The sequence below is a fragment of the Thamnophis sirtalis genome, unplaced genomic scaffold (assembly GCF_051295495.1).
Source record: "Thamnophis sirtalis isolate CommonGarterSnake01/CBP01778 unplaced genomic scaffold, rThaSir2_p1.2 scaffold_3, whole genome shotgun sequence".
In the NCBI taxonomy this organism is placed as follows: Eukaryota; Metazoa; Chordata; class Lepidosauria; order Squamata; family Natricidae; genus Thamnophis; species Thamnophis sirtalis.
Window position 1 is genome coordinate 150092202 of NW_028261383.1, and position 17476 is coordinate 150109677.

The 17476-nt window shown below is 42.3% G+C and overlaps 1 protein-coding gene across 4 annotated transcripts in view; it reads left to right on the top strand.

The window, feature by feature from the left end:
* Positions 1–17476, top strand: part of BAZ2A (bromodomain adjacent to zinc finger domain 2A) — a 63463-nt gene that overhangs the window by 11280 nt on the left and 34707 nt on the right. For 2 of the 4 annotated variants that reach the window (XM_087710388.1, XM_087710391.1), the window contains exon 1: positions 5507–5743. The exons of 1 other annotated variant lie outside the window; for it this stretch is intronic. The gene's annotated coding sequence lies outside the window, so the exon portion shown is untranslated. Of the gene's footprint in view, positions 1–5506; positions 5744–17476 lie in introns of those variants that run through there. One more of the 4 variants, XM_087710390.1, reaches the window with a different exon arrangement.

Genomic DNA, 17476 nt, shown 5'->3' on the forward strand with positions numbered 1-17476 from the left:
CTGCTCCTTTCATATTATCCAGAAGTATATCCCACAACTTCACACTGCACTTTTAGCATGCAAGCTTCAAGCCTTTTATTTTGCAAAAACATAAGTGTTGCTTTATTAAAGTTTTTACCAGTGCTTTATGATCCTGACAGCTTTGAAAGTTACAATATAATTTTAGCAATTATACTCTTCCATGTTTTGTGGAATTGAAAATGTATGTGTAATGGGCATTATAAGGATATTAAAGGCAATAAATGTAGTGGTTTTATTATTCAAGGAGGCCAGCCCGCCTGCCTTCTTCATATAAAATCTTTGAATACAGACCTGATATAAACTATAATGATATGAAGGGTATCTAAGCTTTTTATGGCAGAGATGGTTTCCATGATAATGCAGAGCGGGCAATTTCTTGAGAGGGAAAGGGTGCTTTTGGCCATAAAGGATTGAAAAAAGGCTGTAAGGTTTTTTAAAAGCAGATTGTTTTAAAGGGAGATAGCAGAGCCAATACAAAACATGCTGTGAGAGGGAGCATTTAATGCTGCTTGGCCCTGATGTATTCTCCTCTGCTGACTTACTTGAGAGTAATGCTTCATGTCCCTTTATTTCCCCTACTGCAGAGTATAGCTAAGTCGTTATCAGTGGTTAATTAATAAGAGCCTTTCAGCATACGAGGTGGGAGGCTGAGCTGAGGGATGATAAGAATAATGAGTTGTTTTGCTGCGTCTGGCTGACTCAACCAGCTGGATTCAGCACAGAATGGAGGGAACTGGGAAATGAGGAAGATGTGTTCTGCTTCATTTTCTCCCAATCCATTTGGATCTAAGTCCCACTCCCTCTATAGATTGTAGCCTTTCCCCATTATAGTCACTGGGTTGGGTGCACAAGCATGTGTGCTGCTTCCGTTCTTCCCTTGGCTAGCGGGATTTTTGCATTTGTGTTTTCCCTGTGTCCTCCAGCTGCCCTCTGATTCCTTCCCCCACCCTCTGGCTCAGTTTTTTTTTCCTGCAGCCACAAGAGATGTATTTTGTGGGCATTGTTGGCGTCAGCTTCTGTATCTCAGAAAAGGAGGGGTGGGTGATTTCTTGCAGTTCCAGTCTCCTCACACAACAAGCAGCTAGGAAAGCTGAACTTAGCAGTGGGCATCTGCACTGAGGAGCTGCTGCTCTTGCAGTCTGATTATGCTACATGCCTCTTGTTGTGTGGGCTTGTCAAAAAGAGCAGAGGTGGGATTCAGCCAGTTTGCACCACTTTGGGAGAACTGGTTGTTAGGTTTCTGAGCATTTTGGTGAACTGGCTGGTGGAAGAAATCATTAGGGCAGAGAACTGGTTATTACATTGTTTGAATCCCACCACTGAAAAGGAATTTGGTATAGTCCTGCCCTAAAGAATTGTGTGCCCTGCCCCCTCCTCCAGGTTTGTGAATGGTTTTAATGCTATGGATGAGTACGCCATAAAGTAAACTGGACATTCATAAAACAGGGATTACAGGTCTTATATTTTTAGAACATTGCGCTCTGTAAGGAAAATTTAATTCCCTCATTTGTTTTTTTTTTAAAATAGGGGAATTTGTGGATGAGGAAATCCAGATAGCTGTAGCTGAAAGAATAAGGGTCTGCAAGAGATGTGTTCTTGAGGTTCCACCACAAAATCGCGGAGGACAAAATCGCACTCGACAAAAGCGCGCATTTGACGTCATCACAGCGCGACGAAAACATTGCGCTGTGATCGAAAAATGTAAAAATAAAGCAAAAACCTTACCCTAACCCCCCCAAACCTAACCCTAAATCTAACCCTAAACGTAACCCTTAACCTAACGCTAAACCTAATGCTAACCCTTAACCTAACGCTAAACGTAACCCTAACGCTCTAAACCTAACCCTAACCCTTAACCTAACCCTAAGCCTAAGCCTAACCCTTAACTTTATGTGAATCGGCTTGCTTTAATTTTATTTTTATTTAAATTTTTAATTTTTTTCGTCGTGCTGTGATGACGTCAAATGCACACTTTCGTCGAGCGCGATTTTGTCCTCCGCGGTTTTGACGGGTCACGGTTCTTGACCCCTCCCCCAATTAGTGGGAGAAAAATGCAAATGGTTGTCAGTTATATTTTTTTCCATTTTATCCTTACAAAAGTACTGCTAGTATTAATAGGGAGAAGTGCATCAGGAAGAAATACTGTTAGATTGCACAAGTGAAATATAACACTTTCATAAGCCCTTCTCAGAGTGGCCCCATCCCATAATTCCCCTTCATACCAGTTAAGCATGATCAAGTCAGTTCAACTCATCTGAAAAGTATCAAGTTTTGGGATACTGTCTTACATTAATAAAATAACCTAGACAGAGGGACCACAATTGTACATAAGGTCTGATTGATCTTTCATAGGAATTGTCATTATAAATCCCTGATAAAAGCCGTGCCAGAAAATTGCTGCCAGTTAAAGTAAACAAGTTGATGCTGACTTTGTATAACAGGGTTGCATTTAGTCATAAAAACGCAACAGAGCTCAATCTTTACTACAGCAGTAGGTAACCTGATGTTCACTTTGTTTTGGACTTTAGCTCCCTTTTGCCCAAATCAATGTGACCAATTGTAAAACATTGTGGAAAGTGTTTTACAGTATTAAATATCTGAAGGACACAAGATTCCTTACTGCTGCTTTATTGGAACCAACAAAATTGTTACATTACTCTATATGATCGTGACACTTCAACTCATTCAAAAATAACTATTGCCCTCCCTTGCTGTTTTTGAATTGGCTGCTCATGCACCAACACAGCTACCTATACCTTCCATACATCCGGACAATTATTTTTAGCGATTTCCCTCATAATAATGCTATGAAGGAGAGCCAGTCATGTGTAGTGGTTAAAGACATGGAAACTAAAAACCAGGACACACTAAATTCTAGCCGTGCCTTAGCTTAGCCATGACGCTAGTTGGTAGCTTTGCCCTAGCCACTCTTTCTCAGTGCTTTAAAAAAAAAAGAAAAAAGAAAATGACAAACCACTCTTAAAAGTGTTGTCAAGAAGACTGCATGTACTTGTTCAAGTGGTTGCCTGAGTAAAGATTGACTCAAAGGTGCGCAAATAAACACACATAAACACACACAAACACACACATCTGAAAAGATTCCTCATTTGCTATATAGTTACATGAAATATGCTGCTGCATGAACCAGTGAGGGGCTGGTCACTTTCAAAGGAAATTCAGAATGATTAAAAAAAAATGGATTGAAATGGATAGTTTTGAGGATGGGGAATCTTACAATGTGTGGGTTGTTTAAAAAAATAGCTAGATACTGTTGCTAGTATAGGACAATACTGGGTTCAATCCAGACATACTCCTATGTCCTCTCAGTAGATTTACAAAAACTCAAACCAGATTTTGGAATATAATTAGGACAGATTCCACTGCCATTTCAGTTAACAGAACTGGCCATCTACCGGTTTACAGCAAACTGCTCGTTTTTTGTCCCTTTGCCCAGCAGATCAACCTTGAGTGTTCCCAGGTCCCCCCCCTGGTTTGCATTGTTAGTATAGACACAAAGCCTTGTAACATTGGGAGCAGAGTTTCACAGATTCCCAACCTTGGCCACACAATCTTAACTTCCAAGAACTACTCTTCATTTCCATTAAGAATTTATTTCATTGGCATCATGTTCTTATTTTGATAGTCACAGATCAGACTAGGATCCAGCCCCCCTGCCCACTTTGCATGCCTATTCCCCCCCCTTCCCAATTTAAGGGGTTTTCTTTACTGGTGGCATTATAGAAGTCAGTACCCCATTGTCTGATAGTCACCATTCTACTAAGCACCCTTGATCACCAGAAACCCTTTTTAGCTTGTCTGTATGAAATAAGCGTTTTGTGATACTCTTTCCTGTTCCTTATTGTGTCAGCCTACATCAATCTAAGTTCACTCTTTGACAATCATACTTCTGTAAAATCAAAGAATTGGTGTGTCGTCATATAGGGAGAGGGACGTGGTGGTTCAGTGGCTAAGACGCTGAGTTTGTCGATCAGAAGATTGGCAGTTCAGCGGTTCAAATCTCTAGCGCCGCCTAATGGAGTGATCTCCTGTTACTTGTCCCAGCTTCTGCCAACCTAGCAGTTTGAAAGCACCTAAAAAAATGCAAGTAGAAAAAATAGGAACCAACTATGGTGGGAAGGTAACAGCGTTCCATGTGCCTTTTGCCTTTGGCGTTTAGTCATGCTGGCCACATGACCATGGAGAACGCCTTTGGACAGCACTGGGTCTTCGTCTTAGAAACTGAGATGAGCACCGCCCCCTAGAGCCTCAAATGACAAGCACAACAATTGCTTTTCAGCACATGCATTTCCATACTTCCCACAAGGTGTTTCACATTGAAGATAGCTTGAGGCCCCTTGCACAACAAATGTATTACAGGTAGTCCTCAATGTATGACCACAATTGAGCCCAACATTTCTGTTGCTAAGCGAGACAGTTGTTAAGTGAATTTAGTCCCATTTTACAACCTTTCTTGCCACAGTTAAGTAGCAGTTGTTAGTAACGTGCTTTTTAAGTGAATCTGGCTTTTCCATTATTTCACTTGTAAGGTCGCAGAAGGTAATCACATGACCCCGGGACAGTGTAACTGTCATAAATATGAGTCAGTTGCCAAGCGTCTTAATTTTGATCACAAGGATGCTGCAATGGTCGCAAGTATGAAAAACAAGTCACATTTTCCAGTGCTGTTGTAACTTTGAATGGTCAGTAAATGAACTGTTGTAAGCGGAGGACTACCTGCACTCTATTTCTCATCCTTTGATAACCTGACAGTGGTTGGAGGAGCCAGCCTGGGTTGCAAAAGGCCACAACGGCGCAAGGAAGTGCTGGTTTATATCCTCAGCCACTCTACGTGGCTCACCGAGTTCCTTTCTCTTCATCCTGATCTGTTGTGAAATAGAAATGAAGCAACGGGGAACCCTGCCCGGGTTGCCTTTTACTTAATCAGAAAACAACACAACCTTCCCAAATCTGCAATGTGAACTGAAGCTGCCCGAGGCTAACCATCTTCCCGTGCCTCTCATGGCCGTCCAGAGTTGGAGACCAGCAAGGGTCCTTTTCCCCCAAGCCCAGCCCAGACGGGCCTGCAGAGCATAGCCTGAACCCAGCAAGATTCCCTAGCTAGTCTTTTTTTACACTGACCTCCCAAATCCCTCCGTCGCCTCTTTTGCAGAAGAAAGTAGATCTTGGGTACTATTTTTTTTTTTTTGGCAGAGCTTCTTCCGCCTCAGAGGGTTGGATCCTTTATTTTAAATTTTATTTTATTTTTTTGCACGGGGAGGGCGATCTCGGACCGGCTCGCTCTCCCTTTGAGGCCGCGCGCCTCCTCTGGCGGCGGAGGTGGCGCTCGCGCCTTCCGACTCCCATCTTCAGCGCGGTCTGGCGAGAGGGCTCGCTCTAGGACCCAGCAGCGGTGGCGGCTTGCCGTCGACCGTGGTCCCGGCGCTCTCTCTCTCTCTCTCTCTCTCGGTCCTTCGCAAAGCTGGCTCGGCTTCCTGGCCAGGGACGACGACGACGAGGACGACCAGGAGGGAGGGTTAACCACGACAACGGCCGCTGGGCCTGGCTCCGGCCTGCCTTTGCTCGCGGCTCTCGCCTCGGCCGGCGGCCCCTTCCACTCGCCGGCCCCGGCAGGGTCTTCTCCCCCACCCGCCCACCACCCGCAGGGCCCGACCCCGCTCCTCCGGCGGGCCATGTGAGGGGAGCCGGCTGACACCTCCCACAGGTGAGGAGGGAGCGGGGGAGGGGGGAGAAAGAGCTCCTCCAGGAGGCCGCGGGGCGCCTGGGACGCGACTCCGGTTCTTTTTCTTCTTCTGAGAGGAAGTGAGGGAAGGAAGTTTGGGCCCGGATCCCTCAGGAGCAGCGGCGGCGTTACTTCGGCGGCGCGGACCAGGGACCGCCGGGGAACGAGTCCGTCCTCGCCCCGCTCGGGCGGTGAGGAAAGGCGCGGGTGTGGGGGATAATGAGGAATGGCTATGAGGGGAGAGATCCGTAATGGCCCCGGCGCTCTGATGGAAAGTCCTGGCGGCCAGCCCTCAGGGGTGGATGGGTGCGGGAGAAGAGAGGCCGGGGCTGAAGAGCCGCCTCCCGAGGAGCGGGGAAAGAGCCGGGGAAGGAGGAGAACGTGGGGAAGCCCAGCCGGGTGGGAATGGGTTTAAAGTCAGGGTTCTCCCGTGTTTAAAAGGCGGCTCGCGTGTGCGTGTTGTGTGCGTGTGTTTGTGGGAAGAAAAGACTCGAGAGCTTTCGGCTCGGGGGCGGAGAGCGTTGGGAAGCTGGGCGGCCGACCGGGGAGGCCTGGCTTGGTGGCTGAAGAAAAGGCGAATCGTTAAGTCACCGCAGCAGCCTCGTTTGTGAGGCGAAGGACCTCGAAACCTTGGGGGAAAGGGGGAGGGGTTCCGCACTTTTTTTGGGGGGGGGAGGGAGAGGCCGGTGATGAGCCTCGAGCGAGAGGAGTTGGGGAGGCGAGCGAAAAGCTCCCCATCTTTTGGCTGCTTTTAAAGCGAGGAGGAGGAGGGCTGCGGGGAGAGAGGCCATAGTAGGGGCTTTCTGGGGGATGCAGCAGGACGAGCGTGGTCTCCGACCAGGGAGGAGGCTAAGGAAGACTTTATTGGGGAGGTGGGAGCAAAGGAAGAGGTGGGTCAGCCGAGAGTCTTTGCCCCACCTCTCAGGGATCCTTCCCTGCCGAGGAAGCTTGGGAAGAAAAATGGCTTTAGGAAAAAAGAGAGAACAAGTAAAGGGCTCCTGTATTGGCCGATGGGCATCCATTGGTACCTCGAGTGAGATTGGCGCTGGCAAGAGAGCTTTTTCGCTGGGCATATATGAGAGAAGAACCCGGGTCTCTTTACGGTGGCAGAGCTTGAGGTTCTGGCATCACCGCTGACATACTTAGGTGGGGGAGGTGCAATCTGATGCCGGGGAATCTCCTTCTCCATGGGCGTATCATGCCTATGAGAAAGAGTCTCGCCTGGAAGATAATCCGAGGTGATGATCTATTTCGTGACAATCTCTTAAATTCTTGGAAAGGCCAATATACCTGTTTTGGGAGACGGAGATCACTGAGTTCAGGTAGATCATGGCTAAGGCTGAGAGCCTTTTGTGTGGGTGGAGGTGGGATGCAGGCATAGTGAGAGAGAGAGCCTTGAGTGGCTCTAGGGTGAATGAATGCTCTGAGCTGTTGTTTTCCCTTGCTGAATCATGTGTGCCGAACCTGATGCAAACAATCCTTTTCTTCTGCTCCCTCCCCCATCCTTGCAGGAAGTGGCCTGGAAATGGCAGCTGTGTTTGTTGCTTTTTGAAATTTTCTTTTGAATCAGAAAGGGTTTCGCTTTATAACTTTCCCTAAACTCCCTGATTAGATTATTCCTGTTTCTCTATGAGGCACTAAGGCAGTAAATAAAATTCCTGCTGTTGGAGAATATCACTTTTTAAAGACATTATATCATACATTATATTAGACAGTCGTTTGTGTATCTTTTAATCTAGCAAAATGGCAAATCTTAGAAAGTGATCCATATCTAACAATTTGCTCAAAGATGCCAACCCTTTCAGGTAGACATATTTCTGTATTTAATTAAATTTTAAAGGATTAACTACTATGTTTCTCACATAAATATTTTCTCATGACTCCTATTCTAAGTTGTTTTTAAGACAGAGGATGGTAACCTTGCATAAATATAGCTTCGAAGGTGGCCAGATAGTAGAATGGTTTTCAATAAAGATATACTTTTTAAGACTTTAAATAATGTACATTTGAAATGAGGAGATCCTGAAACCTTCCTTGGTGTCTCAGCAGGTGGTATCACCTGACTTGACCTTGACTTCTGATTTCTGGAACTAAGTCAATCTTGGCTAGAATTTGGATAGACTTTCAAAGAATGCTTCTGCTGTAAAATAGATTAAAAAGTCAGAATTTTGCTGCTAAGAAAGCTACATAAAAACTATATAAATATGACCAGGAGTTGAGCTCAAATTGAAGGAGTCTTTAACTCTTCATTGATATCTGTTAGAGCAGGGGTGTCAAACTCACATTGTCATGGTGGTATCAGGTGACATATCAAACTCCCCCCCCCTTTGCTAACCCAGATGTGGGCATGGCCAGCAGGTGACGCATTTGGCCCCAAGGGCGGGAGTTTGGCAGCCCTGTGTTAGAAGATACCCTAAATTGGTCTTTGTACTAACTAAACCAGAGGTCTCCAACCTTGGCAGCTTTAAGACTTGTAACTTCAACTCCCAGAGCAGAGTCCCAGCTTTGCTGGCTGAGGAACTCTGGGAGTTGAAGTCCACAAGTCTTAAAGTTGCCAGGGTTGGAGACCCCTGAACTAAACCATATTCTTTTTAGTTATTATTACAATTTTAATACTTTACATTTGCTCTTCGGTTCATACATTCGGGGAATAACTGGGAATATATGAATGCATGTAAATGATCTTACATAGGAAGAGTTATATCAGGTCAGATAATGCTGGGAGAAAATTATTTATTTGTCCCTTCAGCAATTTTTAAAATTATTTTTCAGCAAAGGGAAAAATGGTTTTGTCAGCCTGCGGGATAGTTTCAAGCAATTCAATGTCTAAATATGCATGTTTAAATTTTTGTGTGAAAATTTAATAACACAGCTAATAGACAATAGGTAGTCAAGGTAGTCCTTGACTTATGACCACAATTGAGCCCAAAATTTATGTTGCTAAGCATGACAGTTAAAGGAATTGCAACCCATTTTATGAACTTTTTATCACAGTTATAAAACAAATCACTGGTTGTTATTGAAGTGAACCATGTTATTGAGTGATTCTGGTTTCTCCCATTGACTTTGCTTATTGGAAGCCAGGTGGGAAGGTTACAAAAATGATCACATGACTCTGGGATGCTGCAATTGTCATAAACACATTCCAATTACCATTTTGTTCAAGGGACCATGGGAACGCTGTGATGGTTGTAAGTGGGAGACCAGTTGTAAAGCAACTTACACTTTTTTCAGTGCCATTATAACTTCAAACAGCCACTAAATAAATAGTTGTAGGTTGAGGACTACCCGTATGATAATTGTGCGCTAATAATAATGAAATGACACTGAAGCAATGTTAGAATAGTCTTCCCTTATGCCCTATCAAAAATCCAAATGAGAGGTAGCACAGAATTATTTTATTTCACTTTGCTTTGCTCCTAAGCCCAAACTTCTCGGTCTGGTTTGGCCAGAATGCTTAGTTCTTTTTCATTTGCTGCTTGACTGGAAAATGGCAGCTCTGCCCTTCTTTTCTATCTGGCTTATCACATATTTGTGGAGGGGAGTTGCATTATTTCTGTATATCATCAATGGTATGCATGCTACTGATTTAGAAAATACTAGTCCAGAATAAGCGATTTTCTTATAGTGGTTAGTAAACCATTCCTGGTTATTTGTTTTCACTAAACATTTTGAAGAGAAGTGGTTTTGTGAGGCAAATACTTATAGAATTATTTTATTAACAATGATAAATTTGTGTATGCTATAAATGAAAGAAACTCCTATTTTTTAAAATAAGTTGAGCCATGTTTTTAAATAGAGATGGAAGGACCCATATGATCGTCTTTGTAGCTTTGTGGAGTGGTGTTTTTTTTTTTGCAGGAAGTTCAAATCATAAGGTTGAAAGTCTTAATCATCAATCCTGTATCCCAGGGATTGGAATCTATGGTTCATGGGCCAGATGCGACCACTAACTGAAATCAACTTGTCTATAGTCCCAAAAAGAAATATTTCCCCCAGCGCACGAGAGAAGGGAAAAGCAGCTATCCATTTGGCTGTTCCTGTGACAGTTCACCACCTTGGACAACCAGTTTGATGACAGTATCACCAGCTGCCTTAGCACAGGTGGAGCAACAAGTCCCATGCCTGATGCTAGTTAGAGTGAACTGTGAGGCAGAAAAGGAGGAAGAAACATCAGTAGCAGCAGCATGGCCTCTGACTCCTACGCAGATGATGAACGTTATCGACCTTTGTCCTATACAGGAGTATAGATAGCATCCTTGACTGGTGACCATGCAGCCTCTGTTTAAACACTTCCAGTGCAGAAGAATCTATTATCTCCAGTCTTTCCCACTGTTGAATACTTAGGAAATTTTTCCTGGGGTCCAACCAAAATCTCCTTATAATTTAGATCCATTTCTTGTCTTCTTGAAAAACTTTGAACAATTTTGTCCTGTCTTCTATATAAGAGGCTTTGTTATAACTGAAAATTTTGCACTTTTCTCTAGGCTAACCGTATGAACTGTTCCTCAAATGCTCACTTTTCAAACATCCTATTGTTTTGATTGTTCAGTTCTTAATATATTCCAGTTTGTTAGTGTTCTTCCTAAAATTTGAACATAATATTCTAGACAGTCTGGCCCACTGTTGATGCAATCCAGAATTGCATGTATAATAATGATGCCTCTGATTTTTTTTTCTATCCAGTGTAGGATTCTGCATTTGTCCCTGTTGAAGTTCATCTTACTGTCTTCTACTTAGTGTTTCAGATTGTCAGGATGAATCTTGATACTAACTTGTAAACCATTTCTCCCCGCTAGCCCCTTTCATCTTTGTCTGGTCCACACTTTCTTTATTATGTTCACTTTCCGTTTTCCAAATTTCCTCTTTTTTAATAGTATTCATTAAACTGGTGTGTGATGTACTTTAATATTTTATTTCTGAATTACCAACCATTCTGTGCTCTCTTTCACCAAAGGACTTCTCTTGATGAATCCTAAAATCCTATCTACTACTTCTCTAAGCTTTTGAAATTGATTAAATAGATGACTAGGTTTCAATTTGTTTCTGTAATGTCCTGAACCAGAAGATTGTTACTTCCTTTCAAAGTTCTCACTGCTCAAGTCTATTGGGTAGTATGAAATCTAAAAGAATGGATCCTCTTATTTTGTCTTCAAACTTCTGAAAAATAAAGACAAATAAACCAGGTGCCTTAAACTTTTAAACTCTCCCCAAAACCCAAGTTGGGAAATTCCAAATCTTGGAGAGTAAATAAAAGGGCTTGAAATCTGTAGAACAGCAGGCAAAACTGGGAGCAGAGTTAAACAAACCATCAGTTTAGAGTTGTTGAATTGCCGCAAGAGATCCAAGTCCAGCCCCTCTTGAGTTCCCCAATTTAGTGCTGACTAGATTCCTATCTAAACTTTGAATAAATTTTCTTTGCTGCAACTGTATGAATGGTCTTGATTCTTTACACCTAACAAAATCTTGCTCTTTGCTCCATCTAGTAACAACAATAACAAAAAAGAAGCCCCAGGTTACAAAAAAGACATCTGTCTTTAAAGCAGGGATATCAAACTAGATTTCTTCGAGGGCTGGATCTGCATTGTAGTTCTCTTTTGTGGGCTAGTGGGGGGGGGGGAGAGATGGGACGGACCCCTCCTGCAACACTTTACCAGCCAAAATGGAACATGGGGGGGGGCTGCGCATTGCCCCCCAGCATCGTTTTCGACCTCTATGGCCTCTTGCAGCACTCTGCCAGTCAAAAATGGGCCTCCCGAGGCCCCCACATGGCCCGTTTTTGGCTGGCAGAGTGGTGCTGGAGGCCTGTTTTCGGTGGCAGAGGCACCACGGGCCAGTCCTTTGATATTCCCAGGCTGGCCCTTCAGGCTGCATTTAAGCACGTTTGACACCCTTGCTTTAAAGGATCCAGTTAAATAAAGAGGTTTTGTAGTTCATAGTGGCTGAGAACAGATGTTGCCTAAAAAATTGTATGTTCTTTTTGTACTTTTTCATTTTTGATGTTGCATTACTGGTAAATTGCCTTGCACTGCACATAATTGGTTATTACTTTTTAGAAAGTTCTGACTTTCCATTAATGTATCTGGGATTTTCCTTATAAAAGGAAAGCCTCAATAAAATAAGTTCACACTACTTAAATCAGGAATTCTCCAGTTTTTAGGCACATGATTTCTTGTTTCTTTGAGGATGTGCAGGATTATATAAAGTCCATAAATCATTTGTTAAAGGGTAATCAAGAATAGAAAATGCTATACCTTCTCAAGACTATGCCTCACCTAAGTTACTTGCAAATGCCATTCCATCTCCACATGGAAACAACTGTACCTTTAGAAGATGTAAAAAGGGGAAAAACCTGGACAACACCTTGTTTATAAAGAAGGTTTAAATATGTAACAAAAAATTTAAAACAAACTTTTCTTGGAAATAACTGTACCTGAGCTAAATGATAGTCCGCTTTAGACTATCAAGCTTTTATTTAAACATGCACTGTTACAGTGTCATAAAAGAAATATAGTTTTGATATAAATGAAGCCTCTTTAACTTACCAGCTGCTCAACATTATCCCAGTGTTTCAGTTTAACCATACCCCTCCCCTTTAATCCCCCCCCCCAATACAATTAATTCAACCACTTTGCTTGGCCTTTTTTTATAGCAAGCCATTCTGCCTTCCCCTTTAATTACAATGCTTTCCTAGCACCTCCCTTCAACTCAAGTCCAGCCCAGCTTATCTCTCTGCTGGAACAGCAGCTGTTTTTTCTTCTGATACCTTAGCCCTTAAAGGTGTATTCAAAGCAATGTTATGATTCTGGACACTTGTTGGGATATCATCCATTGTTGTTGTTTTTTGAAGGGGAAACAGTAAATGGCATAGGATTCCCTTAATAGCCTTGGAAGATATGGGAAAATGATATTTCCTGTGTTCTTTCTAGCTGCTGCCCTTTCCCCTTTTTCTTTGCAGTTATAGAAGTTTACTAGTTTAGATGATAGAGCTTGATCTGACATTGCAGGAATAAAAAGTTGTATTTGTGTGAGAGAGAAAAACTCTCTCTGGTGTGAGATTTTTTGAATTTACAAAGGAATAGTTATTTAGACCAGATCAATCACATGAATAGATTTCAGGTTGCCAAGGAAAAATATATAATATTCTCTACATTTTTTTTGTTTTCTCCCTTTAAAATTGTCCCTCTTTTCAATCACCTATCTCTTTCCCTTCTTCCTATGCTTGTGAGTGGATAAGTCTCATAAGATTGTGCCTGAGGATGAGGGCACTTAAAATTGTGCTTTTTTCATGTACTTAACTATGTGCAGGTGATTTTCAGTGCCTTCTACAGGTAGAATTGGAATGGATATGGAATCTGTTTGTCAAAAGAAATGCACATTCCTAAAGAGAAAATCGTATGTTTTCCTATGTATAGTTTTCACTCATCATTCAGCAACAAGAACAATATTTTATATCAATTTAACCTAGAATAGTTGGTCCTTTATCCCCATATTTTTGAGATAGTTTGCACTTTCATTTTTATATATTTGGGTCACAGTATACTCTATTTTCCTTATTGCTACCAACAGTATCTTTTTGGTACAAGAGCTTTTATTTGAGAATATTAAAAGGTGAGGTATAAATTTTTCCACAACAGATGGCCTTGTTTGCCGTTTCCTTTGTCTTAGGGGGAAATACAGTGTACTGTACTCCTATTATTACTCCTAAATTTTTTGAAACAAAACAAACAATATGTAATAGTTTGCCTCTGATTCACATGTGGTAGAAATGTGTTTTGCCAGCATTGGAACCCAAAATTACTTTCCAGTTTGCAGTCCTGAAAGCTTCTTTGCTTTATAATATCTCTGAATTATCAGTCTGCATAGTTCTATCTAGTGGCTTTCTCCAAAGTAGTATTAGTTCATTCTCAATGATGGTCACTAACATAGATCGAACCAGTTTATGCTCAATATATGAAAATCATCTGGGGCCACTATCTGCCTGAAACCCCAGTCTGCTGTCTCTTAAAGAAATCTCGATGGCCATTGATCTGCATATCAAGCAAGCAATACCTATATCTTTTATTAGAATCCTGGGCTTATGATTAAAATAATTCATGTGGTGCTTTCAGCTGTTCCAATGAGGAATTTGTTGTTATCTTGAAAAGAAGAACTCACAAACAAATGATTTACTAGATTAGAGAGAATGATTGTGAGAGTCATAAAACATAAGTAGCATTACTGTTTCTGCACTTTCTGCTGCTAGAATCAATCTGTCTACTAAAAATATCCTGAAAGAAATTGCTGGGAATTCTGCTAGTAATTGCTATGATATTAGGATATAAAAATCAGACATAGGTGCTTCTCTATAATGGCCCCCACATTAAGGAATGCTCTCCCCCTAAATAACCCCTGACAGTTTCTTTTAAATAATAGAGGATTTCCAGAGTGTGATAATGATAATGAGCCATCAAGTTGTTTTCAACTTTTAGCAATCATGGATAGATTGAAAGCATTGTTTTCTAACAAATACCATGTACATGTAGCAGGAGAGCAATTACGCACACACAGAGAAAGGGGGGTGGCAATATGTTTTTATATAGATTCTCTGTTATTTGAATAAGCAATTGAGAAACAGGACTCTGATTTGCTTTTTTGTCTATTAAACACATTTTGGTTGTTCAAATTCTAAAATAAACTAACGTCATGAATGAAGTGCACACACGTGTATGTATGTACTTCATGACATGTTCTTAGTTTATTTTTTTGTGTGTGTGTATTTTTTATATCTATATATCTATATCTATCTATCATCTATCTATCTATCTATCTATCTATCTATCTATCTATCTATCTATCTATCTATCTATCTATCTATCTATCTATATCTATCATCTATAGGTGTGTTTTTGTAGATTTTCACGGGTATAGGTATGTTTGTTTTGTTGTATTCGGGTCTTTTCCCGTGTAAGATTGAGATTGTCTTGGCAACATTTCGGCAAGGTCTCACTCACCATCTTCAGGCTGGTGTGGCGAGTTAGACCTCGCCGAAACGTTGCCAAGACAATCTCAATCTTACACAGGAAAAGACCCGAGTACAACAAGACGTGTGTGTGTGTGTGTGTGTGTGTGTGTGTGTGTGTGTGTGTGTGTGTTAAAGTTGCTGTTGGATTCAGAATATAGCTGTCACCCTCACCAAATGCATCCGTTTCTGATTGAGTTTCTTCTTACTTTCTGGGATTATCCAGTCTTTTCATTGACTCTCAAATTAATTATTAAGTATGGCTTAGATGATTTGTAACCTATAAAAATAGCTTATTGGGAAACCTACCAATGTACTTGTCAGATCATAGAGAAATTGCTGGAAATTCTGCTGGTTATTGCTGTTTGTAGCTTGTTTAGAATTTACTGTAAGTCTACTTCTAGAAGCAGTTAATCAGATGGCCTTGCTGTAGAAACCCAAACAATCCATGGAAAATTATCCTACAGACACAACTAAATTCCAAAGGAGCCACAGAGAGCATTTTTCTAGCTGAGCTTCTTGTGGAGGATGAAGAGAGATTTTCCAATAAACCATCTTTATTGTGCCATAGGACAAGTTAAAAACTCTTTGCTAACATTTTAAGTTCTTGAGAATTAATTTTTGAAGAAAATCACCCACAATCTTTTATATGAAATTTGAGGCTGATTTACTTCACATAAATGGCAACCCATCACAAGAAATAAGATTAATTTTATATGTAAAAATACAATTTTGGCAGGAAATTTGAAAATGTTTATATTTATCCTCAAGTCTAGTTGCATTTCTTAACTATTCCTTCTAATTCTAATATGCTGACTCTGTAAACATTTCATTTCATTTTCATTTTCCCTTTATTTGTATGCCGCCCTTTTCCCTGGGGGGACTCAGGGCGGCTCACAGTTCAAAAAGTGGGGGGGAGGACAAACAATTTCCAACATAAGGACAATACAACATATTAAAAGAAACACAACAGTCACACAATTCGAGTGGGGTCAGAATCTGAACCCCAGGCCAGCCGGGACAGCCAGATCTTTAGGGCGGCGCGGAAGGACTGGAGGGTGGTGAGGGTCCGAATCTCCACGGGGAGTTCGTTCCAGAGGGTCGGAGCAGCCACCGAGAAGGCTCTCCTCCGGGTAGTTGCCAGTCTACACTGGCTGGATGATGGAATTCGGAGGAGGCCTAATCTATGCGATCGTATCGGTCTAGTGGAGGTAATTGGCAGTAGGCGGTCTCTCAAGTACCCAGGTCCAGTACCATGAAGGGCTTTATAGGTGATAAGTAGCACCTTGAATCGCACCCGGAGATCAACAGGCAGCCAGTGCAGCTCGCGGAGGATAGGTGTTACGTGGGTGAAACGAGGTGCACCCACAATCGCTCGCGCGGCTGCATTCTGGACTAGCTGAAGTCGCCGAATGCTCTTCAAGGGCAGCCCCATGTAGAGCACATTGCAGTATTCCAGCCTAGAGGTCACAAGGGCACGAATGACTGTTGTGAGGGCCTCCCGGTTCAGGTAGGGACGCAACTGGTGCACCAGGCGAACCTGGGCAAATGCCCCCCTGGTCACAGCTGACAAATGATGTTCGAGAGTCAGCTGTGGATCCGGGAGGACTCCCAAGTTGCGAACCCTGTCTGAGGGGGGTAGAATTTGACCCCCCAGCCTGAGAGATGGAACACTTGGCCAATTCGCGGGAGGGAAACACAGCAGCCACTCGGTCTTTTCTGGATTGAGTACAAGCTGGATTGAGTACAACCACTTAGAGAGGCCTGGAAATCACTGTGAAGTGGTATATAAGTCTAAGTGCTACTGCTGTGTCATCGATTTTTCATTCTAGTTTCTTTTTCGTCTTGCAAAATAGTAATAAAAAGAATCAGTTCTTGACAGTTAAATTTACAGACAGCGGTAGTCCTCGCTTAGTGATAGCCTTGTTTAGCAACCATTCAGAGTTATGGTTGGAAACAAAAGGCATTACAACTGATCATCACAATTGTAGCTTTCCACAATCACACAATTGCCATTCAGGCATTTTGCAACTGGTGTGCATTTTACAGGCATTACAGTGTCCCATAGTTGTGTGATTGCCATTTGCAAACTTCATAACCGGCTTCCAATAAGCAGAATTAATGGAGAACAATGAAGTGAAATTGAAAGTCATGGTCACATGGTATCTTACCTAATGACAAGGGTGATTTACGTAACAAGGGAAGTGAAAGTAGCATGGGTCCAGCACAGTCACATTGTTTTTCGTTTAGTGACCATGTTGATTAGTAATAGTGAACTGCTGGTTCCAGTTGTATATGGTAAGTGACGACTCGCATCACTTACTGACAGAAATCCTAGCAGGCTGGTAGCCATTGTAACCCTAAGACTTGCTGATTTTTATGGAGGAAGAGGAGTCCTAGTTAAGGAGCATATGGGAAGGCTGCAAGGGGGTGGAGTGTTAGAAAGCACAGGAGGGTTAGCAGAAGCCGTGAGAGGGCCTATAAGATGATTGGCATATACTATGGAGCACAAGATCCGAAACGAGCTGGGGCGACGGCGTGCATTGCCCACACAGAGGGCTCTGTGTGCCATAGGTTCACCACCACTGCACTTGAACATTGTAATTGTGACCTCAACACTTAGATCTTGATCACATTACCGTGGGGATGCAATGGCTGGAATTTTTTCAGCGCTGCTGCAACTTTGAACAGTTGTAGAACAAATAAACATAAGC